The following is a 13348-nucleotide window of genomic DNA, read 5'->3' as shown; positions in this document are numbered from 1 at the left end:
CTCAGCGGTGGGGGAGGGTGTGTGTTTTACTTCTTGTATCCAGCCCTTGTACATCTGCGCCTTTTGTTTGGCCTGTGGCTGGGACCTCAGACCACACAATGGAGGTCAGAATATACAGTACGTGTACTAGTGTGGGTTGGTTAGCAAATGTCACTGGGATTGGGTGTCCATCCTGGGCTGAGCAAAGCCAGTTTTAAATTCCCTCTCATGCCTGAAGCTCCGTGGGTGACCTCAGCCTAACCTACGTTGCAGGTTTGTGAAGGAGGTGAGCAGGCCACATGTGTCCCTTTAGAGGAGCAGGGCCTTCTGCGTTGTGGCACAGCAGATGTGAAATTCCTTACCCATATACATCCAGCTGCCCCTACGCTATCTGTTGTTAAGCACCAGATTAAAACGCATCAGTTTTTCTCCCAGGCTTATGGTTTTAACTGATTGCTGCTGGGTTGCCTAAATTTATGATTTCTTGATATTTTGCTTTGCTACTTTTTCTATATTGTTTTTGTGGTTCTCAGGGTGGCTTAACAATCCCTCTTCTTAGGCAACTTTTGACAACTGTAGCTCTGTGAGGAGAATAGGGGTTTCCTACCAACTCTCAACACTCTTAACAAGCTACAGTTTCCAGGATTCTCTGGAGGAAGCTATGACTGCTTAAAATGGTATAATATTGTTTTAAATGTATAGAAGGGACCTCATTGATCCTGTTTGTACATAACACTGTGTCAAAGCATGGCTTAGTGCAAATGAACAAAGCGTGGGCTTTCAGAGAGGAGCCTACGATCATTTTGCTTCTGTCTGGTCGTTTTGCGGCTGTGCTAAGATGAGCCACAGTTTGACTTCAGTGTCATCTGAACCTGGACTTGTGGTTTAGCTCTCTCCAGAGAAACCACTAACTGAAACCAAGGTTTGTATTCTGGTTTACAGCTCCAATGCTCCATAGTAAGCATGGCTTTTGATGAGGCTGAAAGCAGATTAGAGCTCTGGTCCCAGTTCAAAGCTCTGCTGGGCCTCATCACCATCCATTTATGGTGCTGGTCCTGGGCCTCAGCTGCTTCTGTGTTCCTACTTCTGTGTTTCTGCCATTTCCATTTTCACAGCTGAAAGGTGTGTAGGTTTGGAACAAGCTGTGTTTCTTCCAGATATACCCCATGCTGTGTGTTTCCTTTCCCTAGAATATGCAAAAGCAGAATTTTGCGGGAAATGTTCAGAAGGCTTCTCCAAGCAGAGACTTTTCCTTGTTGCTTATCTTTAGCCTCATTAGAATTGACAACTTCTAGGCTAAAATTAAATTGGAGGAAGAAAGGAAAATCTTAAACCTTACCCAAAATCTGTCTATGTTGATGCTGCCAAATGGCTGAAAGAGACTGAGAAAGAGATCCTATAGGCTGAGGGGAGTGGACCAGCTATAGCAGGCATAGGCAAACTCAGCCCTCCAGATGTTTTGAGACTACAGTTAACATCATCCCTGACCACTGGTCCTGTTAGCTAGGGATGATGGGAGTTGTAGTCCCAAAACATCTCGAGGGCCAAGTTTGCCTATGCCTGAGCTATAGCCAAGGCCACAAACATATAATTACTTTCTGGTTGTAACCCACAAGCTCTACCAGCATCCAGCCAGATGAAAAGGATCTGCATTGCTTTCCAGCACTGATAGTGCTTAGTTTTTGGAGCCTGAGGTCCAGATTCCAGCCAGGCAAAGGCTCTTAAGGGCACAGAGCAGTACTAGTGCGGGGGCATGACCTGGGAAGAATTCCGAGGGCCACCTAGAGACATGGAGGGCCACATTCAGCCTGTGGGGCAGAGATTCTCAGCGGGTTTTGCCTCCCAAAAAGGAAGCATATAGATACTGCTTTGGCCAGGAATTTTGTGTCACCCTTAAGTGACACTTGAAGCTCCTGAGAGCTATTTAAAAATACCTCCGGATGTAGGAGGGACCGGACAGTTAAAAACCTGGCAAGAGTTCTAACCTTGTGGCAACCCCAAATTTTGAGAATCCATTTCGGAAAAGAAGGGTGTGACTGCAATGAGGAAGTTGGTTGGCCTACCAGTGTTTACATGGTTGGATAAAGCCTGGTTGATGTGGGAGGGATGCTCTAGCTGCGACTGCAGGAGATTGTGAGATGGGGGTTTGCATTCTTGTGCCAAAAAGTGCTGTGAGGTTGGAGCCTGACCCACCAGTGTCCCAGCTCTCCTCTCCTAGTCCTACTGGTGCCAGATTAAACAGCTGCTTTGGCTTTTGCTGAGTCAAATGCAGCTTTCCCTTCTCTCTTGATGAGTGGATATGAGTCAAGCTTAGCGTTCTCCTGGGAGCAAAGGGTTAGTTATGGGCTGTTATCTTTTTGGGGTGGGGGAGCTTGGAACAAACACTCCCTCAGCTTCTGCCCTTGTCCCAGAACTGACTTGGAAAGAAAAGTGGCTTCCTCAGCTAAAGCTCATCTAGCCATCTCCAACCTGGCGCCCTCCAGTTTTTTGGGACTACAATTCCCTTTAGCCTCAGCCAGCATAACTGTATGATGCTGGGGCTGCTGGGAGTTGTAGTCTGTTTGGAAGGCACCAGGTTTGGGGAGACTTGGCTATTGTCCCTACTTAGAAATTACCTCCAGGGCTCCCAGACCAGTGTCTGGCATCCAGCATCAGCAATGGAGGCTTTTTCTAAGCCAGGGGTAGGCAACCTAAGGCCCGTGGGCCGGATGTGGCCCAATCTCCTTCTCAGTCCGGCCTGCGGATGGTCCGGGAATCAGCGTGTTTTTACATGAGTAGAATGTGTCCTTTTATTTAAAATGCATCTCTGGGTTATTTATTGGGGCGTAGGAATTCGTTCATATTTTTTTCCAAAATATAGTCTGGCCCACCACATGGTCTGAAGGACGGTGGACCGGCCCACGGCTGAAAAAGGTTGCTGACCCCTGTTCTAAGCTATTGCCAGAACCCCTCCAGCTCCTCTCTCCCTTTTATGCTCCATAGAAGCATCTGGTCTTCATCCTATGCAAATATAACCAAAGCGCTGGGTTGGGCAGAGCACTAGCTGGGACTAAGGCTTCATTGGTTAGACCAAATAACAGCACCCTGGATCTACCTTTATCCTGTTCAGAATTTCCTCCAGGGCCTTTTCCATCTTCCTCAGCACTGCCTTGCTCTCCACTAACTTTCTCAAATACATCCTGGGTTAATTAGATTTCAGAAGTCCAACTCTGTGTCCTCTGGCCATCCCTCAAGCATGCTTGAGTATTTCTCTTGTTATTTTTCCAAACCCTCCTTGCCTCTTGACCCTAAATACAGCCACTCTCTGGAGGCTACTTTAAGCTCTCAGCTCTTAATCTCTTGTGATATTTACATATTTTGCCTTCTGGCACGGAATAATCAGGTTGCACTTTTCATTCCCAAGGTTCCTCCCCCCCCCCCGCCCTGTGTGTGGGAGGGTGGAATAACACTCTTCAGCTATTGCACTTTACAATGGGATGTCCTTCTCAGGCTATTTTTTGCTGCTGCTTGAAAAGTTGGTCAGCTGTTCCTGAAACCATTTCCCGAAACTATCAGTCGCCTGCCTCTGGAGTCTTTGCTCTGGCATGGAGCATTTCAGCTTTGGTGAAGAGGGGAACATTTAACTTTGTGACCTTGTTAGAAAGCAACTTCTGGACCAGTGTGCTAGTTGGTCCACATCTGGTAGCCAGCTGTGTAGCTCATTTTAACTGCTGAGGCAGCAGTGCTTTCTACTCAGTTTGAATTGTGCACAGAGGAAATGGACTTCCCTCCTCCCTCTCCCCCAACCAGGTTCCCTAGTTTGCATTCAGCCACCCATCCTCAGAAAAGGAGAGGAGCAGATTAAAGGTGGAGGGGGATGAGTGTAATCCTGGGATAAGCCCTCTGCCTCCAGGAGGCTAATATTAAACACTCGGTCTCCCTTCTGTGGCTCTCTCCAGCCTTGCCCTGGCTGCTAAGCTGTTTGACCAAAGAGAACTGTGTGCTGGGGATTGGTGAAGCTCAGGTTAACCAGATCAGGCTTCCTTTCCCCCCACTGACTCTTCCTTTTTGACATACTGACTTCTGTCATTGGCTTGCCTCTGTCTAATGCATACTGTATCTCGCTGCCTGCCCCATGGGACATTAAATGCCAAGATAGATAGGAAGGGCAAGCCAGCAGCTGCATGAGGATTACCCTTTAATACACCCTTGGGCACGAGCTGTGTGATTTAGCAGAGCAGCCAAATGCCAGGCGCTGAGTGGGCACAGTGTTTTTCCTGTCAAGCTTCCTTCTAACATCTTTGCCCACCTTGAGCTCTCCTAGTATCACACTGGGGAGAGATATGGGGATGTGGCTACAGCTTGGCTGCAGAGCTGGTTTCCAAAACTTGATTAAGGTGGGTGTGGGTGTAGAAATGGTGGTCCATAACTATACGATGCTTGGGCATCCTCTTCATACACATAGTCTTCTAGCTGGGAGGCTGCTGAGAGCAATGGATAGGACTTGAGACTTTGCAGAAAGTTGTCATGTAGAGCCCGGGTCCCCAAACAGATGTAAGGTAGAAGGGGAGAATCTCCTGGTGTTTTGGGTCTTAGTTTTTAAAATTATTAGTTTAAATTATCAGTCTCCCCTCCCCCCACAAGCTGTTTTGAGGTCTGCTGGGATGAAATTCAGACATGAAAACCATACCAAACAGACTCTGCTTAGCTTTGCAAATGTGCTAGCAGTTTTATTGCTGCAGTGCTCTGATATAGGTACATCCCACCGCCACACCCCCAGTGGTGCATAGCTGGTTATGGAGAGGGGAGAGGGGTGCTATATTGATCTCAGAAAACAACATGGGACAGGCAGAAGGTTCAAGCTGCACATTCTCAATTGACATTGGAGCCCTTGCAGCTCCATTAAAGCATTAACACTCCATGGTTAAAAGTCTGGAGGATTTGATGCTAGGCTTCCCTGCAGCACTCCTGTTTGGGCTCCTAGAAGAGGAAGCCTTTGTGCTTCTGCAAGAGAAGAAGGGGCTTGGTTCCAAGTGTGTCCCGTGCCCTCCTTAAAGCAACTGACATTCTCCTTGCATTATGAAGGCGCTGAATGGGCCCCTCAGTGGGGGCTGCGTGGTCCTCATAAGCAAGCTGGCATCACCCAAAAGGTTGGGAGCAAGAGCCAGGGAGAAGGGGAGGCAGCTGGGCAAACACTCCACCTCCCTCTTGCAAAGACGGTGGGAAAGTCTGTGCTGGAGCCAAAACCCTCCACCTCGAAACAAAGCCAATGATTCTGCTTCATGGTCTCCGAATGTGGCCGCGGCCTGTTTTCCGTTAGTTGCGCACATTGTCTATTGTGCCCAGGCGGGCCTGGAAAGAGCGTGGCATACTTAGCTGCTGTTTAATGGGGCTTTCATGAGCTTTGCTGGAAGAGAGTTCGGAGTGAATGAGACATTTATGGCTTCTTTGAATTGCCACTAACCGGACATAAACAGTTGTGTTGTCTTTTGCTGCCTGCTGTTTGCTTTCCCCCCCTGTCTTAATTTATTGTGAGCTGATGGGTGTTCCCAGGCTGAAATTAGTTTCATAACTTTCCGTAAAGAGTATATTGGATGCTGCAGTTGGACTGTGGGCTTGTCTGCTGTTTGACTCAAGAGCAAGCACTCCAGAGCAGGCAGCTGGCTGTTGTGGATTCAGCTCTATTTCTGGCATAAAATCTGCTTGTTCTGAATTTGCTGGTGAAGAGTGTTGCAGGATGAGAGTTCCTCCACACCCTGCCGAAACCAGGACTACTCAGGAGACTGTGTCTTTAATGTTTCCTCTGCTTTCTTGCCTTTTAGGGCTAAAAATGTCTTTGGACTTGGCACTGTGGCTGTTTAGAATTGATAGACCTGAAACATCTGGGCTTTTTAGAGGCTCACTGGAGGCAGGAAGAGAGGGAAGGCACCTCCTCTCTGCTGTAACACAGGTTGTCTTCCTTTGAGATCTTGCAAGCTGCATTTCCAAAATAGAGACAGATCATAGAATCATAGAGTTGGAAGAGACCACAAGGGCCATCGAGTCCAACCCCCTGCCAAGCAGGAAATGTCTATGTACATTAAATGGTCACCTCTTTGACTTCTTGTTTAACAGGACTGTCATTTAGACCAGCTGGTTTGGCCCTTTATAGCACTTGTGTATGAACTTTTTTATAAAACGCCTAGCTTGGCCTAGCAGCACAAACCAAAGGCATTGGGCTGGCTAACATCCCTGGAAAGGGCTGGACCTGGCACTTGTGTGGATTGTGGAGGTTACTAAATCCTCCTGCACTTCAGTATACAGTCTGTTTAATTGACTTTCTGTAGTACCCTTTACTGCCCTGGCTGCAGCTAATGGAAGCTGTAGTCCAAACATTTCAAGGGCACCAGGTTGGGGAACACTACTTTGGAAGATTGCCTCTTGACCTGAGAAGGAATTCTGCAAGGGTTGTGAAGCATCTCACTACTGGATAGTTCAGATTCTGCTTGCAACTAGAGAAGAAGGGGTGGTGGTGCTGTGACGGCAGCACCATGCAGGGAACATTTCTGCAAAACAAATAAAAAAGCCACGGTGGAATCAGTTGGCCCTTTATTTGGACCGACTAAAATGCAGCAAAGGAGTGAGCAAGAAAAACAGGAAGGCAGCTGATGGGCTGGGTGGGTGAGGGTGGAGGCGAAGGCTGCATCTGGCATGGAAACCCAAAAGCCTCTAGTTGGCCACTGTATTAAGATGAAGGTGTCAGGCAGGCACAGTTAGATCAGAGTCTGCCAGAAGTACTACAGATCTCATCTCCGTACTTCCTGGCATTTTCCATGGCCTTAAGGTATTTCCGTACAGAGGTTTCAAGGGAGGATGAATGGTATCATCAGCACCCACAAATCCACTACATATATATGCTGCATAAGAAGAGTCTTTTCACAAGAAGCATTGACAGTGAGCGGCATTGGATATTATTTCCCATATATATATATATATATATATATATCACCCAGTGGTCATGTGTGATGGGAATATAATATATATATTATATATAATATATATTTTATATATATATATATATATATATATATATATATATATATATATATATATATATATATAATCTCCATATATAGTGCACAGTTCAAAGCTCTCTTTTTCCCTATTTTTGGAAATCATTTTTGTTTGATTTTACAAATATAAAGTTATATATAAAAAACCCAAATATATATCCATAAACAGAGATTACTTCGAATCTCAGGACCTCCCCCCACCCCTTCCATGAGGTCCCATATTAAACATTTAAAACTGCATATTCTTCCAAATTCTATTATCAATCCATATTATCCATGGTAATTATTACACTACAAGTGAAATCAAAATCCTGCCAATGTTTCCATCTGCTTACAGTATTCTCCTATATAACTTGTAGATTTCCCCCATTCTTTTATAAAGTTTTTGTCCTCTTGGTTTCTGAGTTTTCCAGTTAGTTTTGTCATTTCAGCATAGTCCATCAGCTTGGTTTCCCGTCCCTCTCTGGTAGGACCTTGTCTTCTTTCCATCTCTGGGCTAGTAACATCTGGGCGGCTGTTCCATACCTAAAATGTCTTTTCTGCTTCTTTGGGATGTCGGTACCTGTAATTCCTATTAAGAAAGCTTCTCGTTTTTTTAAACAAAAGTTATTTTAAACATTTTTTCCATTTTGTTATATATCATCTCCCAGAAAGCTTTTAGCACCTTACAAGTCCACCACACGTGATAAAACATAACTTCTTTTTCTTTACATTTCCAGCAGATATTTGAACTTGTCCTATACATTTTTGTTAGTTTAGTAGGAGTTATATACCACCTTCCTTCCCCAACCTTTAGCAGTACTGTAGCTAAAAACATAACAATAGCCCTCCTGAATCAGGCCAAAGGAGCCCATCTAGTCTGGCATCCTCAGTGACCAGCCAGATGCCCCCATGGGAAGCTCACAAGCAGGCCCTGAACACAACAGCAGCAGTTTCCCCATTTGTGATCGCCAGCAACTGGAATTCAGGGGTATAATGCTTCTGACAGAGGAAGTAAACTATAGTCATCCTGGCAAGTAGTAAACTTGTCTGATCCTCTTTTAAAATTGGAGGCCATTGCTGCCTCTTGTGGGAGCAAATTCCATAGTTTAACTATCTGCTGCATGAGGAGGCTGTAGTCGAGTGATAAAGCATCTGTAGAAGTGCTGGGATCAGTCTCCAACACCTCCAGTTTAAAAGCAGCAGGTGAAGGGAACGAAACCCTGGCGGGGCACCTGCCGGTCAGTGTAGGCAGTCCTGAGCTAGATGGACAAATGACCTGCCCTGCCCTTGTGTGTTCTGCCTCTGTGGAGTTGGCTTATGTTTCAAGCTTTTGCCCTTCAGCATGTCTTGGGTATTCTGAAGGGGGAAGGACCAGCCCACCAGTCTTGTACAGCTGAGAAATGGAGCCACTTCCTTCCACCGCCTAGATAGGTCAGACCTCATTCAAACTGCAAGCCGATCCCTGTTATGCCAAACTTGTTCTCATACTTTATTAGGGATCACTTTACATTTGCAAGGGCAAAAATGAAGGTGGCATTTCCTTTTGCTGGATTTGTACCGGAGGCCGACCAAAAAAGTTGTTTGATGTGGAGGGAGGGGCAGAATGTGGGGTGCCAAGGTGCTACCCAGCCAGTTTGGGCAGCTTCCTGTGCTGGCAGCAGCATCTCAGGGACTGGCCATAGGTCAACCCAGGCCCGCCTTGGCTCTGCCTCTTCCCCTCCCATGGTCTGTGCATTCCACCTGCTGCCTTCCTCTGCTGGAATGAAACAACCTCTTCCCTGCTTATGTTACCTGTGTGTCCGTATGGACTTGGGAGGGAAAAGGTGACTGAGTAAAGCAGGTCTTTTTCTTTACTAAGGAAATTTTTAATAGAACCTTTGCTTGCCCCAAAATAATTTATTTTTTATTGATTATTAAAAGTGTCTTTTCTTTCCATGATATGCATATTTGTTTGTGCAGAGGATTCCGTTTATGGAGCGGAAGATTCTTCTTGTTAAATTTATCACCATAAAAATTCATGGAATAGTGGGGTTTGGAGAGTTTTCTTCCAATACTATTTAATATATTGTGTGTTAAATATGTCCCAAAGGCACTCTTCTTATACATCAAAATGTATTGGCGGAATATGCTCGCATACAGTCTTAAGATAATGCATTTTTGTGCACATCTGAATTATTTTTAGCAGTTTTTTTAGATGCTTCTGATGAAAAGTTGATACATTCAAAAATGCATTCGGCATAACAATATAGCAATCGAGTCCTTTTCAAAATAACAGCTACTTTTCACAGGATCCCCTTGTGAGCTTCTCTTTTTATTTTGTATGGAACTGGTGCTGCTGGTCCTTCTTTTTCATTGTGCTGTGATCCCCTTTTATCATTTAATGCAATCTCCCCCAATCTGGCACCCTTCTAATGTTATGGACTACAACTCCCATCAGCCCAGGCAGCACGGCCAGGCTGTGCTAAATGGGGCTGATGGGAGTTGTCATCCAAATCTTCTGGAGGGCATCAGTTGGGGGAGGCTGATTTAATGACATTGTTTTTGCAAAGAGGGTGTGGTGTGTGGACCTCTATTCCTGTGCGGGGCCCATTCCAGGGTCCCTCTAGTCCAGTGTTTCCCAACCTTTTTTGGGCAAAGGCACACTTGTTTGATGAAAAAAATCTCGAGGCACACCACCATTACAGCCCCGTGACGTCAGCGCGCAGCGTCACGCCGGGAGGGACGCGCGAAAGTGTAAGTTTCAATTTTTTCCCTCCCCCTTGCCAGGGAACCTCCAAGCTTTGGGGGTGGGGGGGGGGGAGGAGGCAGCAAAGCGAGGCAGGAAGGAGAGCGCGGCTTGGCTGGGTGAGCTTTGGCAGGGGCAGGGAATGAGAGCCGCGAGGCGGGCGCTGCGGACGGAGGCGCTGCCCGCCGAGCTCGCAGGCAGCCAGGCAGGCAGACGGCGAGAGCCCCGCGCTGGGCGGCCTCTCCTCGCCGCCGCTGCCCCGCCTCTTGCCGCCCGACTGGCCCGCCTCCCTCCAGGCAACATCTCGCGGCACACTAGTGTGCCGCGGAACAGTGGTTGGGAAACACTGCTCTAGTCATCATGGAAATAGGGGAGAGATTTCCTTTCCAGAAAAGCCACGAAAGACAGCAACAAGCTCTCATATATTAAAGTGAATATTGACTAATTTGTGAGAGCTAAATGCCTGCCTGCCTGAGGATTGTTTTTCTGTTGTCCATCCTCTGGCCTTGGAAAGAAGCTTTTGTTTTCTCTGCTGCTCCTTGTTACTTGGAGAAGTTTAGCCAATAAATCTTTGATCAGGCATCCTGCAGTGACTACAAAGAGAGCCCCAGAGTGTCGACCCTGCTTCATTCACTTCCTTTCCTGTCCTTCCAGCAATGTGAGCTGAACCGCCCTGAGACCGGGTATAGGGCAGGATATAAATTTAACTAGCTAACTAGCCCTAACAGGGCAGGAGTAGAGAGTGAATAACATGGGTGGGGTGGGGTGCTCCACTTTCTAGAGCAGTCTTTGCCAACCTGTTGGCTGTGGCAGATGGCAGCAGCTGCCCAAAACATCTGGAGGGCAGCAGCTTGGCAAAGGCTGCCCTGGAACATAAGCAGGTTGTACTGGCTGACCTGGGCTGATGGGAGTTGCAATCAAAAAAGTGGGATTTGGGGGGCTCTTCATGTCAGCCTCACATGCACAATGGTGTGGGTGAGTTGAGGGATCTGGCCTGTGTACTTGGAAGGGGCACAGTGGATCCCTTGCAGTTTCAGAAGGGAATGCAGTCGGCTCTTGTGGCAGAAGCCAGGCTGCAGCTCAATGGTAGGACGTCCTGGGTTCAGCTCCCCAAATCTCCAGTGGCTGGAGCCCCGAAGAATTTCTGCCAAATGGAGCAAGTGGCATTGCTGAGGATGGGGGTGGCATGCCAACACTCCTCATAGACCCATTGAAGTTACTGGACATGGCGAATTCAAGCTGCTTAATTTCAGTGCGTCTACTCTGAGCAGGACTTAATTGAATACCACCCTAAATCTTGCCACCTCCTAGTGTATTAGGCAAATTCCTAAGTTGAAAAGAGCACAAATACAAGGAGAACTTGTCCAGAGTGGGTAATCACATTGTACTGTAATAGAGAATTAGTGGTTTCTGGGAACCAGCTGCTGAAAGCCTTGTGGCTGTGGCGAATGGCCCACGTTTTGACTTTGGGATGAATGGTTGGAATCAACTCCACCAAAATGGCTTCTTCCCTTGCAGTATAGCCTGGTGGCCTGGACAGGTTTTGTTCCAGCACATCAGCGGTAGTGTGAATGGATGGTTCAGTACTGAAGGAAATTGTGGGTGGAAGAGAGGCCAGGCATTGCTCTCCGTTGCTCTTGCCTACAGTTGGTAGAAGATGCTCTCTGACATGAAGATGCCCCAGCATCCTATGGCTACGTTGGCTAGGGCTGATGGGAATTGTAGTCCAAAACACCAGGAGGGCACCAAGTTGGGAGAATGAGGATGCCTTACAGAGCTGACCAAGGTTCAGCCTTGAGTAGGATGCCCACTGCTGAGAGGATGGCGGCCTCTCAAGGGCTCTGCTTTTCCCAGTTGATACCCTGTGCTGCTGTCTCCTTCCTTTGGCAAGCAGGCACATCATTTGCAAGAGCCCCATCAGTCAGCTGTTTTGCATTTCCTTCTTAGCAGATGACTCATGGCCAGTGTTGAACTTCACTTTGAATTTCCGGTGTGGAAGCTGTAACTCCCCCCCCCCACTCCCCCACTCAGTGGAAAGTGGCTGCCTCAGCGTATCGTGCTGCTAAATCTCACTGGACAGAACTATGCACAGCATGAAAGAGAGAGAGACCATTTTGAGCCCATGTTTGTAGTGGGGTGGTCTGGGTCTGCATTTGGTAGAGAAAGCCAGACTTTGCCGCCACCCCGTCTAAAAACATCTGCTGTCTCTCTGGCACACACCTGCTGAGTCTTGCTGCAGCTTCTAGCTTTGCTTCTTAGGGCTAGGAGATCCTGGCCTTGTTACTGAGGAAAGGGCACGTTCTTGCAAGCAGGGATTAGAAACCCAAAGCCTTTTTGCTGTAATCTGCTCCTGAAAGCAAAAGGGCAGAGCTCTCAATCCCTGCAGCGTGCAGCTCCCCTGGTGAGAGCACTGCATGCGGTCCTTATACCTATCACAAACCCATCTTACCTGTCACCTTCAAAAAGCAGGTATAAGTCTGCATGGGGGGGGCAATGCTGATGCTCAGAAATGATTAGCACAAGAAGGGAACATCTCAGACACTCCAGGTGTTCTGGAAAGCAGCAGACAATTTGGTATTCAGATTTGTTTCTAGGGAAATTCAAGTGCTGTGTTAGTCTTTTGCATCTGGCTGGTGCTTGTTGGTTTAGGAGGGGTCCTGAAGTGGGCAGGTCTCCCCCAGGAATGTTGCACAGCCCTAATCGACTTTTGCATTAAACATAAAGCACAGGAAACTTCTCAGTAGTGTGAGAATATGTTCCATGTAAATTCTTAGTGCTCAGTTAGTTCAGTTGGTTAGAACATGCTGCTAATAATGCCAAGGTTGCAGGATTGATCCGCATGTGGGCCAAGTAAATCTCTTAGAGAGCCAATGTTGTGTAGTGATTAGAGCTTGGGACCTTGGAGACCAGGCCTCAGGTTCCCACTCACCTGTGAAACTCTTTAGGTGACACTGGGCCAATTGCTGTTGCTTGACCTAACCTGCCTCATAGGGTTGTTGTAGGGCAGGCATAGGCAAACTCCAGCCCTCCAGATGTTTGGGACTTCAATTCCCATCACCCCTAGCTAACAGGACCAGTGGTCAGGGATGATGGGAATTGTAGTCCCAAACATCTGGAGGGACGGAGTTTGCCTATGCCTGTTGTAGGAGATAAAATGGGAAGGGGAAGAACCCCATATGCCACCTTGAGCTTCATGGAGGAAAGGTGGGATAATACATAAATAAATAAAATAAAATATTGACTTGGGTAACAATCCCTTGGCCAGGGCACCTACTTTGTGTGTTGCTTGCAACTTCCTGGCTGTTCAGATATTGCTAGATAAAGTCTTTTGCCTTAAACTGTAAAATTATATGTGTTTGATGGTATTCTAATGGCTGATCTGAGAACTTAACCAAAAGATTGATTAGCTGATATTGCTAGATCCTTCCTCTGCCTAAGAATCTTGTGCAAGCAAGCGTGCTGTAGTGGGCAGAGTGCTGAACACAGTGGATGGGAGGAGGGAACTGGGCGACCTTAGGCCAGCCACACACCTCCAGCTTAGCCCATCTCATAAGTTGCTGGGATAAAGGGGGCGTGGGGTAGCCCCATCCATGGATGTGCCACTCTCAGCTTCTTGCAGGATAGCTGGGGT

General features: G+C 47.2%; 1 protein-coding gene across 1 annotated transcript in view; it reads left to right on the top strand.

The window, feature by feature from the left end:
- The window catches only part of SNTB2 (syntrophin beta 2), a 33267-nt gene that overhangs the window by 2664 nt on the left and 17255 nt on the right, over nucleotides 1–13348 (top strand). The window lies entirely within an intron of this gene.

The sequence above is a fragment of the Podarcis bocagei genome (genome assembly GCF_964188305.1).
Source record: "Podarcis bocagei genome assembly, chromosome: 7".
Taxonomy (NCBI): domain Eukaryota; kingdom Metazoa; phylum Chordata; class Lepidosauria; order Squamata; family Lacertidae; genus Podarcis; species Podarcis bocagei.
This window is presented reverse-complemented; position numbering and strand designations above follow the sequence as displayed.